This window comes from Macaca nemestrina, unplaced genomic scaffold (genome assembly GCF_043159975.1).
Source record: "Macaca nemestrina isolate mMacNem1 unplaced genomic scaffold, mMacNem.hap1 Scaffold_44, whole genome shotgun sequence".
Lineage (NCBI taxonomy): Eukaryota > Metazoa > Chordata > Mammalia > Primates > Cercopithecidae > Macaca > Macaca nemestrina.
In genome coordinates, this window is record NW_027257673.1 from 136407 (window position 1) to 155419 (window position 19013).

The 19013-nt window shown below is 44.3% G+C and overlaps 1 long non-coding RNA gene and 1 pseudogene across 1 annotated transcript; one reads left to right on the top strand and one right to left on the bottom strand.

Annotated features, from left to right (window-relative positions):
- Window positions 1-5220: 5220 nt before the first annotated feature.
- LOC139361356 (zinc finger protein OZF-like) lies at window positions 5221-6250 on the top strand (annotated as a pseudogene).
- Window positions 6251-10610: 4360 nt separating this feature from the next.
- Window positions 10611-18683, bottom strand: LOC105473128 (uncharacterized). The gene is made up of 7 exons (XR_011618896.1): window positions 17213-18683; window positions 15525-15807; window positions 15158-15439; window positions 14480-14538; window positions 13792-13925; window positions 13237-13456; window positions 10611-11973 (listed from the first exon to the last, which is right to left on the bottom strand). It is a non-coding gene; the product is annotated as an uncharacterized lncRNA (long non-coding RNA).
- Window positions 18684-19013: the final 330 nt, after the last annotated feature.

The window sequence follows — 19013 nt, forward strand, 5'->3', positions numbered from 1 at the left end:
TCTATATGAAAAGTTTTTAAAAATAGTAGGGTGTGGTGGCCTATGCCTATGTTCCTAGCTACTCAGGAACCTGGGGTAGAAGTATCACTTTGAGCCCAGGAATTCAATGCTATACTGAGCTATGACTGTGCCACTGTGCTCCAACCTGGGCAACAGTGAGACCCTGTCTCTTAAAAAGTAAATTAAAAAAATCATAGGAGGGGGTCAGGCTAAGCCAAAGAAGGACATGAAGGACATCCTATTTGATAAGTATCAGTGTCACTGAGGCTCAGCAGGATCTTCTTCTGGGCCTGTGAATTTGTTTAATTTCTACTTAGAAAGTTTTTCCTCCAGGCCACGTGTGGTGGCTCACGCCTGTAATCCCAGCACTTTGGGAGGCCAAGGCGGGTGGATACCTGAGGTCAGGAGCTCGAGACCAGCCTGACCAACATGGTGAAATCCCATCTCTACTAAAAATACAAAAGTACCTGGGCGTGGTGGCATACGCCCGTAATCCCAACAACTCAGGAGAGTAGCTGAGACAGGAGAATCGCTTGAACCCGGTGGTGTGTGCCTGTAATCCCAGTTACTTGAGAGAGTAGCTGAGGCAGGAGAATCACTTGAACCCGGGAGGTGGAGGTTGCGATGAGCCAAGATGGTGCTATTGTACTACAGCGTGGGCAACAAGAGCAAAATTCTGTCAAAAAAAAAAAAAAAAGAAAGAGAGAGAGAGAGAGAGAGAGAGAGACAGAAAGAAAGAAAGAAAGAAAGAAAGAAAGAAAGAAAGAAAGAAAGAAAGAAAGAAAGAAAGAAAGAAAGAGAGAAAGAGAAGGAAAGAAAGAAAGAAAGAAAGAAAGAAAGAAAGAAAGAAAGAAAGAAAGAAAGAAAGAAAGAAAGAAAGAAGACAAAAGAAAGTTCTCTCCCCATATACCTGTAAGGATCATTATCTTAATTTCATTATCTTAATGTCTTGACATGATTCTTGCCTTGTCAGAGATCATCCTATCTGAAATTGAAACTATTTACCACTTCCCTAATTTTTTTTCCATAGCACTTAAAACTTTTTTTTTTTTTATTTGAGATGGAGTCTCACTCTGTCACCCAGGCTGGAGTGCACTGGTGTGATCTCAGCTCACTGCAACCTCCCCCTCCAGGGTTCAAGTGATTCTCCTGCCTTAGCCTCCCAGGTAGCTGGGATTACAGGCACCTGCCACAAAGACCAGCTATTTTTTTTTTTTTTTTTTTTTTTTAGTAGAGATGGGGTTCACCATGTTGGCCAGGCTGGTCTTGAACTCCTTACCTCAGGTGATCCGCCCACCTCAGCCTCCCAAAGCATTGGGATTACAGGCACGAGCACCGCACCGTGCCATGGCTAATTTTTTATTTTTAGTGGAGACAGGGTTTCACTACGTTGGCCTGGCTGGTCTCAAACTCCTGACCTCAAGTGATCTGTCTGCTTCATCTTCCCAAAGTGTTGGGATTAGATGCGGGAGCCACTATACCTGGATTGCTTTTTAACAAACCATCTCTATTCTTATTTCCACTAGAATGTAAACTTGATGAGAGCAGAAGATACCAATGTTGTTCAATACTGTTTATCCCTAGAGCCTAGAACTGTGCTATGCACATGGTAAGGAGACGAGTATTTGCTGAATGAATATTTTGAGCAGCTGTTCTTAGACTGTTTGGTCTCAGAAACTCTACTTTTTTTTTCTGTAGAGATGGGGTCTCACTATGTTGTCAAGCCTGGTCTTAAATTCCTGGGCTCAAGAGATTCTCCCACCTTGGCCTCCAAAAGTGTTGGGATTGCAGGTGTGAGCCACCATGTCCAGCCTTGTTCTTTCTTTCTGAGAACATTTATAACCTCCATATTTTCTGTTTTGAAATGTATGGTAATGTGTCTAGGTATGGGTCTTATTCTCACTCAAGTGGGCCCTTTGACTTACAGTAGAGGCAGTTTTTTTGTTCTTTGAATATTTCCTCCAATGAGTTTTCTTTTCTTTGTTTTTTTTTGTTTTGTTTTGTTTTTTGGAACTTCTTTTACTCAGCTTTTTGTTTCCTTGGTGTATCCTCTGAATTTGTCATTGAAACTTCTACCATAAATGACACTTATCATTTGTGATCCTATTTTATTGGCCAAGTGAGCACCTAGCCATGACTGAGTTTGCTAGGGTGAGGCAGGCTATGCCTTCTGGAACAAGGTGCCTTCTTATTGGTGAATGTGGATATGCTCCACTTTATCTTTTTTTTTTTTTTTTTTTTTTTTTTTTTTTTTGTCCCTCTCTCACAGTCTTAATTTCTAAGGGAACTTTCCTTTCCATTTCTTGCTTACAAAATCCTGTTATTGTTTAACTGACAAAATATCTTTTACCTATTCCTGATTGGTTTTAGTGTTGTTTGCTGGGCCTTGCCTTTATTTCCTCATAGTTTTCTTCTCTTGATTTTGATGTCTTTCATGTTAGTGGAATTAGTGGAATATTTGTTAACAGCTCACTAAAAGGTGATCATAAGCTCTTTTGTACCTGGATGCTCATATCTGGTAGGCTTCAGTGACTGAAAAGTGAAATGCTTAGTGAACCATTTATCTCTGGAACAAGAAGGCACCTTGTTCCAGAAGGCATAGCCTGCCTCACCCCAGCAAACTCAGTCATGGCTAGGTGCTCGCTTGGCCAATAAAATAGGATCACAAATGAAAAGTGTCATTTCATGGTAGAAGTTTCAATGACAAATTCAGAGGATACACCAAGGAAACAAAAAGCTGAGTAAAAGAAGTTCCAAAAACAAAACAAAAAATAAAACAAAGAAAAGAAAACTCATTGGAGGAAATATTCAAAGAACAACAACAAAAATAATTGGTCTCCGTCTTGCAGAAGGATTATACTGTCTGACTCCAGTGAACTCAGCCATGGCCAAGTCCTTTGTTTTAGCCAATGAAATATGAATAAAAGTGGCATTTTTCATCTTGGAGGGGCATATTAATGAGGTTTTATTTGTTTGTTTTGTTTTGTTTTTGTAAGTCTTGTTGTGTCACCCAGGCTGGAGTTGGAGTGCAATGGTGTAATCTCAGCTCACTGCAACCTCTGCCTCCCAGATTCAAGCAATTCTCATGTCTCAGCCTCCCAAGCAGCTGGGACTACACATGCACACCACCACCCCAGGCTAATTTTTTGTATTTTTAGTAGAGATGGGTTTTCACCATGTTGGCCAGGCTGCTAATGAGGTTCATTGTGGGCTTTTCAGTTTCTCCAGAGAAGGATCCTCTTATATCCTGCCCGTAGGTGTATACACCTCATTGCCAGCATCTTTTGTCTTCATCTGCAGAATGGTGCTGCAGGTCTTACCATATATGTAGGTTTAATCTCTGATTTCCGTATAGAAGCTCATTCCTGTCATCTCATTTCCTGAATGCTCCTGAGCTCTGATTAAATTTCTGCAAGGATAAACTTCCATTTCGTATAAAGGTGTGACCAGTCCTTTTTTCTCATGAGAGGACATTGCGTATTCAACTGCTCCTTACACTTTTTTTCAGCCACCATCTTTTATTCCTTTTGAAAAACCTAATTCCCTTCATTTTCTGAGTCTTTCTGATATTTTGTGGTACAAATCACTGGCGTTCTCTTCCGCAGTACATTTTCATTATTTGAGTTTCCTCAGATAACTCTGCTGTGCACTGAAATCTTCCATATCCTTTCCATTATTGAAAAATCTGTTAATATCTGTTGTTGTGTACCAGTGTCTCTTCTGTATTTTTTTTTCTTGTGTGTTTGTACCACTTTCCCCTTTCTTATCATTTTCATGGGGTTTTGGGAGGAAGCACTTGTTGGTTGGTCTATTCTCTTTCTTTTAAATATGAGCATTATTTAACCAGGTGTGGTGATGCATGCCTGCAATCCCAGTTACATGGGAGGCTGAGGCAGGAGAATGGCTTGAACCCAGGAGGCGGAGGTTGCAGTGAGCCGAGATCGCACCACTGTACTTCAGCATGGGTAACGAGCGAAATTCTGTCTCATAAATAAATAAGTAAATAAATAAATAAATAGAAATATGAGCAGTATTTTTCTTCTTTGGCATCCCAGGTGGACTTTCTAATATTTATGTAGTCATCTTTTTCTTCTATTTAACAATTCTTCATTATTTGTTATGCAACTTGCTAAATTCTGAAATAGAAAGGTTATTTTTCAAGAGTACTCTCAGCTTTGTGGACCCATTTATGTTATTTTTCTACCTAGATCACCTGAAGTAGGGTTCCTTTCTCATGATTTAGTTGGAAGCATTAATAATATAAATGCTTTTCATATTGGGAAATGGGCTACCAGAGTTAATCTCAAAAAAGCACAGTCTGATGTTTTATTGCTTGTAATGGGAAATTTCACAAATAAAAGTGATGGCAGTACAAAGGCAAGATGAAGGGCTTACCATGTGCCAGCCATGGTTCTGGGCAGTTTATGAATTAACTCCTTTGTGCTATGGTTCTTTATATTCCATTTTAGAAGAAGCCCGAGAAGATGATGAAGAGATAGACAGGCACAAGGACTTGGGGGGCATGTTGATCCATTTCCAGTAAAGACTGAGGAAAAGAGCTTTGAATATATGAAAAAATACTTCCTCTATTCTCAGACCTTATTTCTTTTAAGGCCACACCTTTTTGAAGTTTTGAGTTTGAATCACAACTTGGACTGAAATCATGAGGGAGCTTGTGTAGGAAAGAATCATCAAGGGAGTTAGTTGGGAGCTTCTCTACCACAGCTTACTCCTTATGGTATTAACCCCCTTTAAGTGCAAATACCTTTGGTTTAAACATTTGTACCTCATCTGATACCAGAGTGTTCATACTGGAGAGAAGCCCTATGAATTTACTGAATGTGGGGGAACTTTTACTCAGATGTCCACATTGCATTGAACATAGAAGTCATGCTGAAGAGAAACCCTGTGCATCTAAGGAATATTGACAAGCCCTTAGCTAGAGGACAAACCTCACTGAGAAGCAGCAAATTCATGCTGGAGAGAAACCAGTGAAGATAGCAATACTTTATTGAATAACAGAAAATTTTTCTGGAGAGAAAGCATTGAATGTACTGTGTGTGATAACATTTCCTCTCAAACCGTATCCCTTACTCTGCATTTAGGAGGTCACACACAGAGAAGCCTCATAAATGTAAGAGATGTGGAAATATCTTAAGTCAAAAGTCCATCCTCATTCATCAAGAAATTTGTACTGGAGAGAAACCTTGTGAATATGGGAAAGCTTCCATTCAGATGTCACACCTCAGCTGGCAGAGAATTTACAGTGGGGAAAACCCCTTTGCCTGTAAGCTATGCTATTTTTCAGCCGCAAATCAAACCTCACTGAGCATGAGCATTTTCACATGAGAGAGAAACCTTTTGAATGTAACAAGTGTGGAAAAGCCTTTAGCCAAAAGGAGTATGTCATTAAACATCAGAACTCCCATGCCGGTGAGAAGCTTTTCGAATGTATTGAATGTGGAAAATCCTTTAGCCGAAGGAAAACCTCCTTATGCACCAGAAAATTCACACTGGAGAAAAATCTTTTGAAAGTAAAGATTGCAGGAAAGCTTTCATTCAGAAGACAAACCTCATCAGACACCAGAGAACTCACACAGGAGAGAAGCCCTTTGTATGTAAGGAGTGTGGAAAAACCTTTAGTGGTAAATCCAACCTTACTGAGCATGACAAAATGCAAATTGGAGAGAAGACTTTTAAATGTGGAATGTGGTGAATGTGGAACAACCTTTGTTTAGAAGAAGTACCTCATACAACATCAGAACCTTCACAGTGGAGAGAAACGCTATGAATGTAACGAATGTGGAAAAGCCTTCTCTCAGCGAACATCACTTATTCTACATGTGAGAATTCATCCAGGTGATAAACCTCACAAATACAATGCCTGTGGAAAAGGCTTCTCTCAGAGCTCAGAGCTCTCAGAGCTCATCTCTCACAGTGCGTGTGAGAAGCCATACAGGTGAGAAGCCCTATGGTTGTAATGAATGTGGGAAAGCTTTCTCTCAGTTCTCAACCCTTACTATGCATTTGAGAATACACACAGGTAAGAAGCCTTATCAGTGGAGCGGCTGTGGGAAAGCTTTCAGCAAGAAGTCACACAACATTAGACACTAGAAAATGCATCCTCACTAAAAACCCCATGAACGCCTAGAAAGTGGGGAAGCTTTCATCAGAAATTCGCACCTCATCATGCACCAGAAATAATCCTTCTGAAGCAAAGCACCACAAATGAGGTTAACTTTAACAAATACTAAAAACTCAAGGGACGTCCTTGGGGGACGTGCCCTGGTGGCCACTGGCTTCTTATGGTGCCCACACTGCTGCTGATGCCATAGGGGAGCCACAGGGCCACACTGGGGGCTGTTCTGGAATTGGTGGTTTTCATCTTCATGTTAGGTAGGAACTGGCAGGCACCTTGGCTGTCCTTGTGGCCTCTGCCCTGCCCCTGGTCCTCCCCAGGTTGCTGATTTTCTGGGCTGCTTCTCTTCCAGGAGGAATTAAAGGTGGCAATGGCTGAAACCTGTGCTTTGGATTAGCAGAGACCCTAGGCTGTGTCATGCAGAAAAGGGAAGGATTGCAGATGGTGGTGGGATCAGCCAAAGGCAAGGGCTTCACTGTGGTGCTGGAGCCCTCCAGGTTGGGATGTTTGCATACAGCCCAGGTCCAGTTAGGTGGCCCATCAGCGAGTCCTGGATCTGGTCTCACTCATAAGCCATGGACAACATGAGCTCAATTTGCCAGGGCTCCCTGGGAGGGGATTGGAGATCCTGGGAAAAGGCTGGGCCGCCTGTTACTCCCACCCCACACCCTGCCTCCTGTAATCCCTTAGGAGGTCCACACTTTGAGTTGTCAGCCAGAGACAGTAACTCAAAACCTCAGCTTTAGGCAGCCAGAAGCCCAGAAATGAGGGAGAGGGCAGGCCTAGACACCAAAATAAAAGTCTATATATTTTAATATAAATACCAGAGGTGTTTGAACCAGAGCAACTCCATCTTGAATAGGTCCTGGGTAATTTAGGCCCCACCCTTAAGCCTGGAGAATCTTGAATGAGGCTGAGACCTACTGGGCTGCATTCCCAGGAAGGTAGGCATTCTACGTCACAGGATGAGATAGGAAGTCGGCACAAGATACAGGTCACAAAGACCTTGCTGATAAAACAGGTTGCGGCAAAGAAGCCAGCCACAACAAAGATGGTGATGAAAGTGATGTCTGGTTGTCCTCACTACTCATTGTATGCTAATTATGATGCATTAGCATGCTAAAAGACACTCCCACCAGCATCATGACAGTTTAGGAATGCCATGGCAATGTCAGGAAGTTACCCTATATGGTCTAAAAGGGGGACAAACCCTCAATTCCAGGAATTGCCCACACCTTTCCTGGAAGACTCATGGATAATCCACCCCTTGTTTAGTATATAATCAAAAAGTAACGATAAGTACAAGCAGTTGAGCACCCCATGCCACTGCTCTGCCTATGGCGTGGCCATTCTTTCATTCCTTTGCTTTCTCTAATAAACTTGCTTTCACTTCATGGATTCGCCTCAAATTCTTTCTTGCACGAGATCCAAGAATTCTCTGTTGGGGTCTGGATCAGGACCCCTTCCCAGTAACATAAATATGTAATGAAACAAAGGTCCATAACTTGACCCAATTGGAAACACAAAATTTACTATAAGGATTTATATAACAAAGAGATAAAAAGGGCCCTGATTGTCTTTTGTGCCCGTACAGCATGGGCTCCAGATTAACAAATGCTAAAATGCACCAATTGACAAAGCTTCATGAACTTAGCCAATGCTGGGACTCAAGTTACAGTTATACCTGTGATGAACACTGCAATGCCTGTAATCCTGGCAAAATAACTATAGAGGAAAAATAGACATGCTTTATTTTAACTGTAGCTTTGCCTAAATTTCGCATAGGCATAATACTCATTGCCCTAAAATATGCTCTAACACAGTGAATAATAAATATGATTCAATTAAGTCTTTGGCACTTATAAATTGGCTTGGACCTTGGAGGTCCCCAGTTAAAATAATATGACTATGACTATGACTGTGAGACAAATTGGACCTTGTAGATCCCCAGTTAAAATAGTTCATATGACTCTGCAAGTTATAGCCAGATGTGTTGGTCTGCTAGGGCTGCCAGAGCCTGGGTGATTTTAACAATCAGAATGTATTTCCTCACTGTTCTGGAGGCTGGAATTCCAAGACTGAGGTGTGGGGGATTTGGTTTCTCTGAGGCCTCTCTCTTGACCCGAGATGACCTTTCCTATGGGCACACCCAGCACTGAAGTCTCTTTATGTCTCCAAATTGCTTCTTTTATAAAGACACCTGTCATGTTGGATTAGGGCCCACCTTAATGGTCTCATTTTAACTTAATCACACCCTTTAAAGGCTGTATCTGTAAATACGGGCACATTCTGAGGTACCGGGGGTAAGGGCTTCAATATGTAATTTTGGGAGAGACCCAATTCAGATGTATAGGACCTTCAAGTTTAAAACTTAATATGTAAAACCTTATTAATAAAAGGGTGGTTCTCTCCACTGCTTCTCCAATTGACAGCTCAATCTTGCCTGTGCTTAAGCCTGGAAAAAAATAAATGGTGCTTCACGGTGGTTTACTGCAACCTTAAGATTGTAATCCTTTCATTAAGGCCCCTATACCCAATAGCCAGTATTAAAGAACTTACTGACCCCATCCAATCAACAACTGGTAAAGATTTTACTGTTTTAGATGCGGCTATCATGTTCTGTTCTGTGCCTACTTCAATAGCCTCTCTGCCCTAATTCACCTTCACCTGCAATGGGACATGGTACTTCTTTTCTAGGCTACCCATGGGGTACTCCAACAGCGTTGCCACCACATACAGTCTTCATAGAGTGCTTAAGTACACCCAGCTTTCTCCAGGAGCTCAGGTCACCCCAGACCCTCATCCCAGACAGCATTGCCCTGGAGCTCATAGCTGGAGATGACATCGCCCAGGGAGTTCTCAGGCAAAATTTTGATCTCTACAAACCATGACATGTAGAGAGGGACACACATCTTATTCAACAGTCCCTGATCCAGTGATCCACGGACACATTTGCCCACAAGGAATAACCTAGAATCTCTGTCTGCTGGAGGTCAGGGGCATTACATGAGCTGAGTAGAACTTAGTTTTTAATCACCAGACATAGGCAAGGTGTTTAAGTTTGCACATAGGCAAGGTGTTTACAAGGTGTTTAAGTTTACATTTGAAAGTTACACTTTTAAGCAGCATGGTCCTCACTCAAGGTGAGGTAAACATTGCTGCAAAGGAACAACAGCTGCATTGTTGGAGTTCTGCTTTTGAGGGCTGTGTGTGTGTGTGTGTGTGTGTGTGCGCGTGCGCACGTGCATTGATTTCTTTCACAAAATACATTTTCAAATACTTCCTTACTCCATTCAACATTGCCCCTTCCTTTTAAATAAATTTTTTGAAAACTAATAAACCTATTTTATTTATTTACATTTTTAATTTACATTTCTTTACAAACTGTTTGCTATTAGTCTACAGTGAAAAGTCAACACTTTATAAAATAAGATTGGCTAAATTAAAAGCTTGTCAATTCTACTACTTTGAAAGGCTATACCCATTATCAGAAAGTCTGGGCTATTCAAAATATTTTACAAAATTCTGAAACTTTGAAAAGCTGCAAGATTTGGGGACAGCAAGATGAGGTGTTTTCTCTAACAGCCAGTTTTGTTCACTGTATTATGAAATAAGTACTTTTTAAATTAACAACTTGAATTCTAAAACATATTTTTGAAAATAAATAATGATTTTGTAAAAATAGAAAATCTGTTGTATCTTTATCTTAAAATTCATTTCTTATCTGTTTTCTAGATTTGATATTTTGCCATTTTACAGGATACTAGACAAGAGGATCTCAATTTGGATTGCTATATTGGGCTCCTAATATCCTAATATAATTTTAAATCATCCCCAACAATGCATTATTACCATATATATCAATAATTCCCAAACTGTGCTATAAGCTATGTATACTATTGATATTTTTCAGCTAAAATATACTTATAAATACATAAAAATATAAAAATATATTTATCTAGGTGTTGTTATGCAATAATGCACTTTTCAAAAAGAAACGATATACCAGTCTCAAGAATACCTGGAAGCGGCATGAAAATTCTTGATTCCTTTTATATATAGTGACAGAAAAAGATGTAAATCTAACAATTGGCTGTTTTTATTGTATAAAGTTTTTTCTATAAGCACATGTGGATTAAGTATTTGTTATTCCACATTCCCCATGTCACCAGCACTGTGTGCCCATGGCACGGCTATTCTAACACTGCAGCCGTGGGGCTGAGGGCGGCAGACTGGGCACCTGCACTGAGCCACATTCATCACACAGTTGGACCAGCCCTGAGCCGGGGGCGGAAGCATCCTGACGTGAAAAGCTGTTTGCCAAGTACAATGACCACATGTTTTGTCTATTTTGAATCCACCATTACAACAAAATCTACACTCTTGACAGATGAGACAGGCAGATATGATCTTTGAACACGAGTGAGAAAGACGTTCACACAGACTTCTATCCTCCCTCATGTGACTGGAGGATTAAAATGGCAGTGGGGGGAGTGGATGTTCAGCTCAGGGGCAGATCAGTGACACTGTCACAGCTATTTTAGGACCTGAAATATTTATATGAGCTTATTCCAAACCCTGATACATAATTAATGAACTCAGAACTGTACACAAAGGGAAACAAAAAACCACTGTGACAGTGTCCAGGTCCCTCATCAACTCCCCAGAAGTCAAGGAGGTCAAGGCTGGTCTCAAACTCCTGGGCTCAAGAGATCCGCCCACCTCGAACTCCCAAAGCTCTGGGATTACAGGCATAAGCCACCACACACGGCCTAGTAAGTTCTTTCCATATGTTTGGAATGAATGTGTTTCCAGGACAAAAGCTTACAATGACATCTTTCTTACCTGTAAGATACCCAAAGAGCAGAGAGAGGGTCCCAAGCCTGGCTAAGCATCCAGAACACTGGGGGAGCTTTAAAAACACAGATATAAATGATTGTGCCTCACCCCTTACTTACTGAGTCACAATCCCAGAGATGGAAGCGCCCAGAGATCTGTCTTTTCAGAACTCCTCCGGCTCTCCAGGTGGTGCTGACAATCAGGCAGATTGACAGCCAGTACTGCAGGCAGCTCCTCCCAGATGTCAGGAGCAGGGGAGTCACCCAGGGCTAGGTCAGACTGAAGGTTCTGGTGCACCAGGGGTGGGGAGGGGCTTGAGAGTTGGCCTTTCCAACAAGCTTCCCAGAGAGGCTGGTTTGCTGATCCTCAGACCAGGCTTTGAGGGTGCACAGCACTCTTCCTCTAGGCGTGTGTCCACATGCCTGACACCTTTGTTGTTGCATTGCCCCAGGCATGAAGTGCAGGGTGCCCCCTCTACGCCTTCAGCCCTGCTCTCTCCCCTGCTGACCCCCAAATCGCTAGGGTTTGGACTTGCCTTCATAAAGGGAGCTCTCAGCTCAGGGGTGGGCCCTCCCCACTGGCCCCCTCTTTCCAAGGCCCAGCATCAGCAGGAGCTGCTCGAGCAATTCATCCTGAGGGGTCTATGTGGTGTGAAAGGCTCAGGGAGACTGTTCTGTTTATTGTCAAGGGCCAGGAAACAAAGCCTGGGAACAAAGTCTGGAAATGCTCAACCAAGTGGTGATGATTGACAAGATAGGGCCGGGTGCGGAAGAGACTCCCACACACAGCAGGACCGAGTGAGCGCCAATTCTTCCTTCTAACACTGGCACCAAGGAGAGACCACGATGGGCCCCCTGAGCTTCCTTTGGTTTTCCCTGCCATCTTCATGGTCCTCCACTGCACTTGAATGATGAGTCCTGAGGGTCCGAGTAACTTGCAGGGATTGCTGTGCTGCCAGGAGCGGGTGAAAGAAGAGGCGAGAGCAGCCAACTCAGCTAAAAAGAAAGCCAGAGGAGAGGGTGGGTATTTAGGAAGCAGGGATTTTTAATTTCAAGTGAATTCTGTAATTAAGGAAAAGGGGTGGCGATGGTGGGGCTCGGGACTGGGTGCTCTGGCACTGTCCCTAACGGCAATCACAGTGCTGGCTTTGCTCCTGTGCTGCCATCCCTCCTGTCTCTCAGCAATAGGAAGAACACGTTTGCTTTTGATGCACGTGGTGCAGCAGGCCTGGGATGCCGCATTTCACACAAGCTTCAGGTAACCCCAGTGCTGCTGGTCCATAGACCACGCTGTGAGTAGCAAGGTCACAAACTCCCCCGAAGGAGGGGAGTAGCTGGGCTGGGTTTCTGAGAGACCCTATTACGATTGGACTACTTTGGGCCTCCCTTCTTGAGAACGCAAAACAGCTGCTGGGTGTGCTGAAGCCATTTTCACCCCACAACAAAGAAGGTCAGCACGTTTCTCCACACAATGATATAAGGTTTTGTTTTCATATAAAACCTCAACAGATGAATGAGGCCACTAGCCATGATTTCAGAAAGAAAGGCTAAAATAGCAACTATTTTTTTTGACAGAGTCTTGCTCTGTCACCCAGGCTGGAGTGCAGTGGCTCGATCTCCACTCACTGCAACTTCTGACTCCTGGGTTCAAGCAATCTGCTTGCCTCAGCCTCCCGATTAGCTGGGACTACACGTGCACGCCACACCTGGCTAATTTTTGTACTTTCAGTAGAGACAGGGTTTCACCATGTTGGCCATGCTGGTCTTGAACTCCTGACCTGAAGGGATCCACCTGTCTTTGCCTCCCAAAGTGCTGGGATTACAGATATGAGCCACGATACCTGGCCCACAAATACCAACTATTCTTTAAACAAAAAATTATTATGTTGGAGGCACAGTGGCTCATGCTGTAATTTCAATACCTTGGGAGGCCAAGGCAGGCAAATTGCTTGAGCCCTGGAGTTGGAGACCAGCCTGAGCAACATGGCGAAACCCTGCCTCTGCAAAAAGTTTTTTAAAAATTAGCTGGGCATAGTGGCATTCATCTATAGTCCCAGCTACTCAGGAAGCTGAGGTGGGAGGATTGCTTGAGCCTGGGAGGTTGAGGCTGCAGTGAGCTGTGATGGCACCACTGCACTCCAGCCTAGATGACAGAGTGAGACAGGGTCTCACACATACACACTTTGGGAGAGATGTCCCCCATAATTAAACTAGGTTAACACAGATGATTTTATTTAACAGCTGAAATGGTTCTGTTACCTGGGAGCTTGTTTTATATTTAGTTGATCTTGGAGGATCCATCATGAACCCCCCTAGAAGTGCCCACAGTGACGTGTTCCATGAGTGCTTGATGGAAAACCATACATTTCTAAGGCTCTGGTGGCAGGCAGCAGTTATGCAATGGCATGAGGAAAATCCATTTAGTAGAGTTGTCCAAAAGTGCAGTGGCCTGGCTCGGTAAGCTGTAAATTATCTGTCCCTGTGAGGGGTAGAAAGTGAGGATGGAGAAGGAAGGAATATGCCAGACAGGGGTTGAACCAGACGGGCTTCTTCCAGTTGTCAGCTTCATGACTACAGGTACTGTCCACGTCTCCAGGATCCACCAAGGATGCCTCTGATAATGTAACATGTACCCCCTTTTTTCTTGGGCAGTTTATTCCAACAAGTGAGCTATGGTGCAGGCATTGGGCCACGCAGTATCTGTTTGACTTTCGGGGGCTTAGGTCAGCTTGGTGGAGTTCTCTGGGTCCCTCTAGAGAATCATCCAACCGAGGGATGGCCTGCAGGGTCCCGCCCCACCCCTAAAGCACTTACATTCATACAAAATCCTGGAGCTGAATATTCTCAGCAGGCTTATTCCTCATAGCCAAAAGCCAGAAACAAATCCAGATGTTCTTCGAGGAGCAAATGGTGAAACAGTTGGGGTCATTGTGGAAATGGAGGGAAGGCTTCGGAGAGATACATAGGAAGAATGAATAGGACTCAGTAATGGACTGTTTATGACTTGGGGGGATACAGGCTGAAGAAACTCTTCTAGAGTCTGGAATGGGGTCCCTAGGTGAGCCGTCACACCATTTATTTAGACAGTAAGTCTGGGTCACAGCCAAGTCAAGGAAGACGACCTAGACTATAGAGCGGGATCAGTTTTAATATGTAATGTCAAAGAGGCATTTCAGTCTGGAAATCAGCTAGGCAGCTGTACATATAATTCTGAGTGGAGATAAAATCTGGAGGTTGTAAGAATAGAGTTAATAATTAATGCATTAAAAATCAATTTGGTCACCTGGAGGGCTTGGGGTTCTTTTTTTCCAGCATACCAATAAAAGAATAACAGAGTCCAGGGGTGAGTTATGACGCACTTCAGATTTTAAATCCCAAGCAGGGGTTGTGAGCGCACTGGCAAAAATTGGGGAGGAGCATCCAGAAAGGCAGGACGTTCCAGAAGGAGAAACATCAGCATCAGAAGCCAGGAGCAAGATGGAAACAAAAGGGAGCCACTTACCTGGACTGCTCCTTGGACGTGGTAAATGGAAAGTGGCCATTAGATTTTCCATCATAGAACTGTCAAAAGACAAAAGCACAACAGATTTAGTTTAAATATCCTAATTGACTTTATTTCCTATTCTAGAATCAGGCAACACTTCATTCCATAAAACAGACTGAGCGTTCCTCCCAGCAGAGCGGGGGAGATGGGCTTTATGGATAGAAAAGGCTGAAGCAGAAACAGAGAACAAAACACGGATTGGTTGCAAAGTTACTTTCCTTGTAAACATTAAAGCAGACGGGAGGGACTGCTTATCATGCTGGCTAAACCTGGCCTGTTGGGGATTTGCCTTTTATCTCTCTGTGTCCTGACTTCTCAGAAGGTCAGATCAACAACTTAGTTTTGGTTTGGAAAGATGGAACTTTCGCACGAGGAACTCCATTCCAGTCTAATCTTGTTACTGAACTCAACCTGGGTCGGCTTGCCCTGTGCGGTAAAACCAAACACACACACTGAGGTTTGCAGCAGGAGAAAGGAAGGTGTTAACTTGCAGGACACCAAGCAAGGAAAATGGGGCAGCTTACGCTTCAGACCCAATCTCCTGGATGGTTTACAAGCAAGGGATTTTAAAGGCAGGGGAACATTTCAGGAAAGCAGAAGTTACAGGGAAACCATAAATCAATACAGAGGGTATACCTTGGTTTGGCCCAAAAAGGTGGAAGCTCTTGAAGCAAGGGGCTTGCAGGTCATAGGTGGCTTCAGGATTCTTTGATTGCAATTGGTTAAGGAAGCCAGGCTTTCTCTAAAAACTTGGGGTCAGCAGAAAGCAATGTTAAGGTCTGGCTTATGGGCATGACTCTCTCCAGGCCCATGAGAAAGAAATTTAGAACAAAGAGCAGCCGTCAGAGCGCAGCCCTCAGCTCCCCTGTCATCTGAGGTCTCTGTGATGATGGTCAGTATTTTCCATCTGAGGTGGGTCTGCCGAAAAACAATTTAGGGACATATGCTAAGATGTGATCTTTAGTTTCAATAGGGGACCAAACACCTTGTGGCTCTGACTTACTTGAGTGGTTATTACTTGAAGCTATGATTCCCTCTTGCTTATCAGGTGGCTCATCTACTTCTCAAGGCCAGCTAGGTGCCTGCAATTTCCCTTGAAGGAAATCAAGATTTTCTTTTGTTTCCACACTTGGAGGAGGCCCAGCAGGCCTCTAATAGGGGTCCCTGCTCCATCTCAGCCTGTTGGGCCTAGTGCAGAAACTCAGTCCAAACCAATGGCCTCCTGTAAACATATTTTACAGAAGTCAGCAGTGTCCATAGCAAGGGAGAGTTTCTTGAGCAACCTGCTGGGAGACATAGGAGTGAAATAAAGAGGGAATGTCAGGTGAAAACATTGAAAAGATGAGTACTGACAAGTATTTACAGAGGGCTAACTCTGAAGTGGTTCCAAGAAAGTGGGATCTTGAAAAGCAGGTAGTGGAGGGAAAAATGGCTTCCCCTTCCCCTTCTAGGTTCTTTGGCTGGGCTAGGAATTAAATTGACACGACAGGCTAATAGGAGAAAAACAATTTTAATTACGTCTGTATGCACAGGAATCCCACAAAGTATAGACCACGAGAAGGGCCAGATAATTGAAGCTTAGATAGCGTCCTGAGTTACAGAAAGGAACAGGTGCTTGAGGCTTCTATATATAAAGGCGGCCGCCAGGTGTCGCCAGACAACCAGCCTGAAAGCCAGCCGGAGGGATCTGGATCGCCAGCTCGCCGGCCGGCAGGACGCCAGGCCTCGTCCGGGTCCACCTCGGTTCGCATTCCCACCTCGGGGCTCCCTGGCAGGCATGAGTGGAACCGTGAGATCCCTGGCAGCCAAAAGAAGCCTTGGAAAATTGGGGGGGAAGCGCCCGGGGCCAGGGACAGCTGCCGGGCTGGGGACAGACTCCCCAGCGCCTCCCGGGCCAGATCCCCACCCAGAGTGGACTTCAAAATTCACCGAAGTGGGCCTGCCTCAGCCTCCCCAGGGGCATTTAGAAATTTCTGCGGACCGAAAACCCCTCCTGCGTCCTCTTCAGAACTATAACTGTTTATATCTAATCACTATTTATGTAGATTTAGTATTTATAAAGTATAATTTATACTTATGATTCTATAAATTTATATTATTTATATTCATATAGTTTTTAAATGTAAGTAAATTATTATTTGTTTATAATACTTGCTTATAACAATTACTATTGCTATATAAACCTCAGGTTCCCCCATCCCCCTGCCCCTACCCTTCCCTCCTCACCTCCCCACAGGCCTCCCCCCACGCCCATCTCCCCTTCCCTTACTCCCTTCCCCTCTCCCAAATTCTAGTTGCCCATCTGCTGGGTTGGGCTGCTGGTCGATCTGATCAACTTTCTGAGGACACATCAAAACTGCAGAAAAGGCCGATCGACCCAGCAACTCTAACAAAGATCATCCGTCGGACATCTGGTCACCCCTCTATCTCGGAGCCAGAGGCTGCAGGCTCTTCCCCGGTGGGGAGGGTAGGGCCTCAAAGTCCAAACACAATATCTCATTATGCAGGCCGCAGCTAAATCCACTGCGCCTTCCCCGTTTTTCTCGTACTGCCCAAGCCAGTCTCCACCTCCGAGACAAGACTCCGAAAAAGGTGTAAAGCTCAAATCGGATGATCACGACCCACGCGTGGCCACGGACGGTCCCATGTTACCCTTTGCAGTCCTCCTGGAACAGGCGGGCCGGTCCTCACCTCCGGGGCGGGGCTCAGAGATAATGGGTGTAATGGAAGGCCTGAGGACAAGGCCCCAAACCAGTCGGCGTCCGGGCGGGGTACCCCATCCCCCATTCATACTCTCGGAAGGCCCATCGATTCCTGCGTGCACTAGTTGATCAGCTCAGGCCACAGCACTCCGAGTTTAAGAGCGCGCCTCCAACGCTGACCTGCAGGTTTAATCTCCGACGAAAGGACGAAGAGTACACCGGGCAAAGCTGGGCTCATCCTGCCAGTGCTGCCAGTCGCCTGAACTCTGCACAGCACTCTGTGGCCAAATCCCCTTTCTTGCCGGCTTCTCCAGAGCGCAGGAGAGAAAACCTAAACAGTGCAGCCAGGTGGCGCCCGACAGCCGGTGCGAGCAGCCGCGGATCGGATCGGCATAGCTGGCGGTAGAGGCCTCTCCAAGTCCCGGACCACCTGGTATCGCGTTTCTCAGCCGGGGGCGGACAGAGGAGCTCTCAGTTGGCACGGCCTAGAATGGTGCGACCCCGCAGCCGAAGGGGACTTGAAAATTTTTCCTAACCACCGTTAGGCTCCGAGAGACTGCTACCGGCTAGGACAGACCGCCCACGCGGCTCCGGGATGGGCGATCTTCTCCGCTAACCGGGAACGTTTCCGGAGACCCCCCCGGGACCGGCGCCCTGCCTCATCTTCCCAGCGCAGCGGGGTCCCGGGCTCCCAGCGTATTCGAAAGTTTTGAGGCGGGAGAGACCCTGAAGTTGAAACTGTGAAAGGGAGAACGTGGGTGAATCGCTTTTATTCTGTCTTTTGGAAGTGGGGAAGCCTTTCTAAACCACAAAATAAACCCAGAAGCCATCAAGGAAATGATTGATCAGCTTGACAACATAACGTTTGAACAAAATACACAAGCAAAGTCCAAAGATAACAAATGACTGTGGAGATCAATTCTGCAAATACGCGGGTGATAAGAATATTGATTTCATTCACAGTAGCCAAGATACAGAAGCAACCTAAGCATCTACCAGTGGGTGAACAAATAAAGAAAATGCGGTGCATGTACACCATGCGGTACTATCCCGCCTTTGAATAAAAGGAAATCCTGCCATTGGCGACAACATGGATGAACGTGAAGGCCATTGTACTAAGCAAAGTAAGCCAGGCACAGACACAAATACCACTTGGTCTCTCCTGTACGTGGAATCTGAAAATAGCTGAACTCATAGAAACGGAGAGTAGAATGGAGGCTACCTGAGGCCGGGGGAAGGGCAGGAGCGGGGAGACGTTGGTCAACGGGTACAAGGATTCAGTTAGACAAGAGGAATACGTTTTAGTGATCCACATGACACGGTGACTGTAGTTAATGCATTATATATGTCAAAATTCCTAAAATAGAAGATTTTAAATATTCTTACCACAAAAAATAGATGAGTTGGTGATGGATATCTTAATTAGCTTAAAGTAATTGTCCCACCAATGTATACATATATCGAAACATCACATTGTATCCCATAAATATATACAATTATGATTTGTCAATTAAAATAAACTTTAAAAATCGTTTGAAAAGATTTCAGCATTATTTACTATAATAACAAAAAAACTGGTGTAGGGGTTGATAGCCATTCATTAAGAGGGGCTGGGTTAAATAAACTCCAGTACATCCACACCGTACACTGTGTGAATTTGTTTTGTTTTGTTTTAGATGAGATAAATGTTGATGATGAAATATTAAATGAAGAATTTAAAACAAGAATTGAGTTACCCCTATTTCAACACATTAAATAGCTAGTAAAGACCGTGTGGTATGGACAGAGGG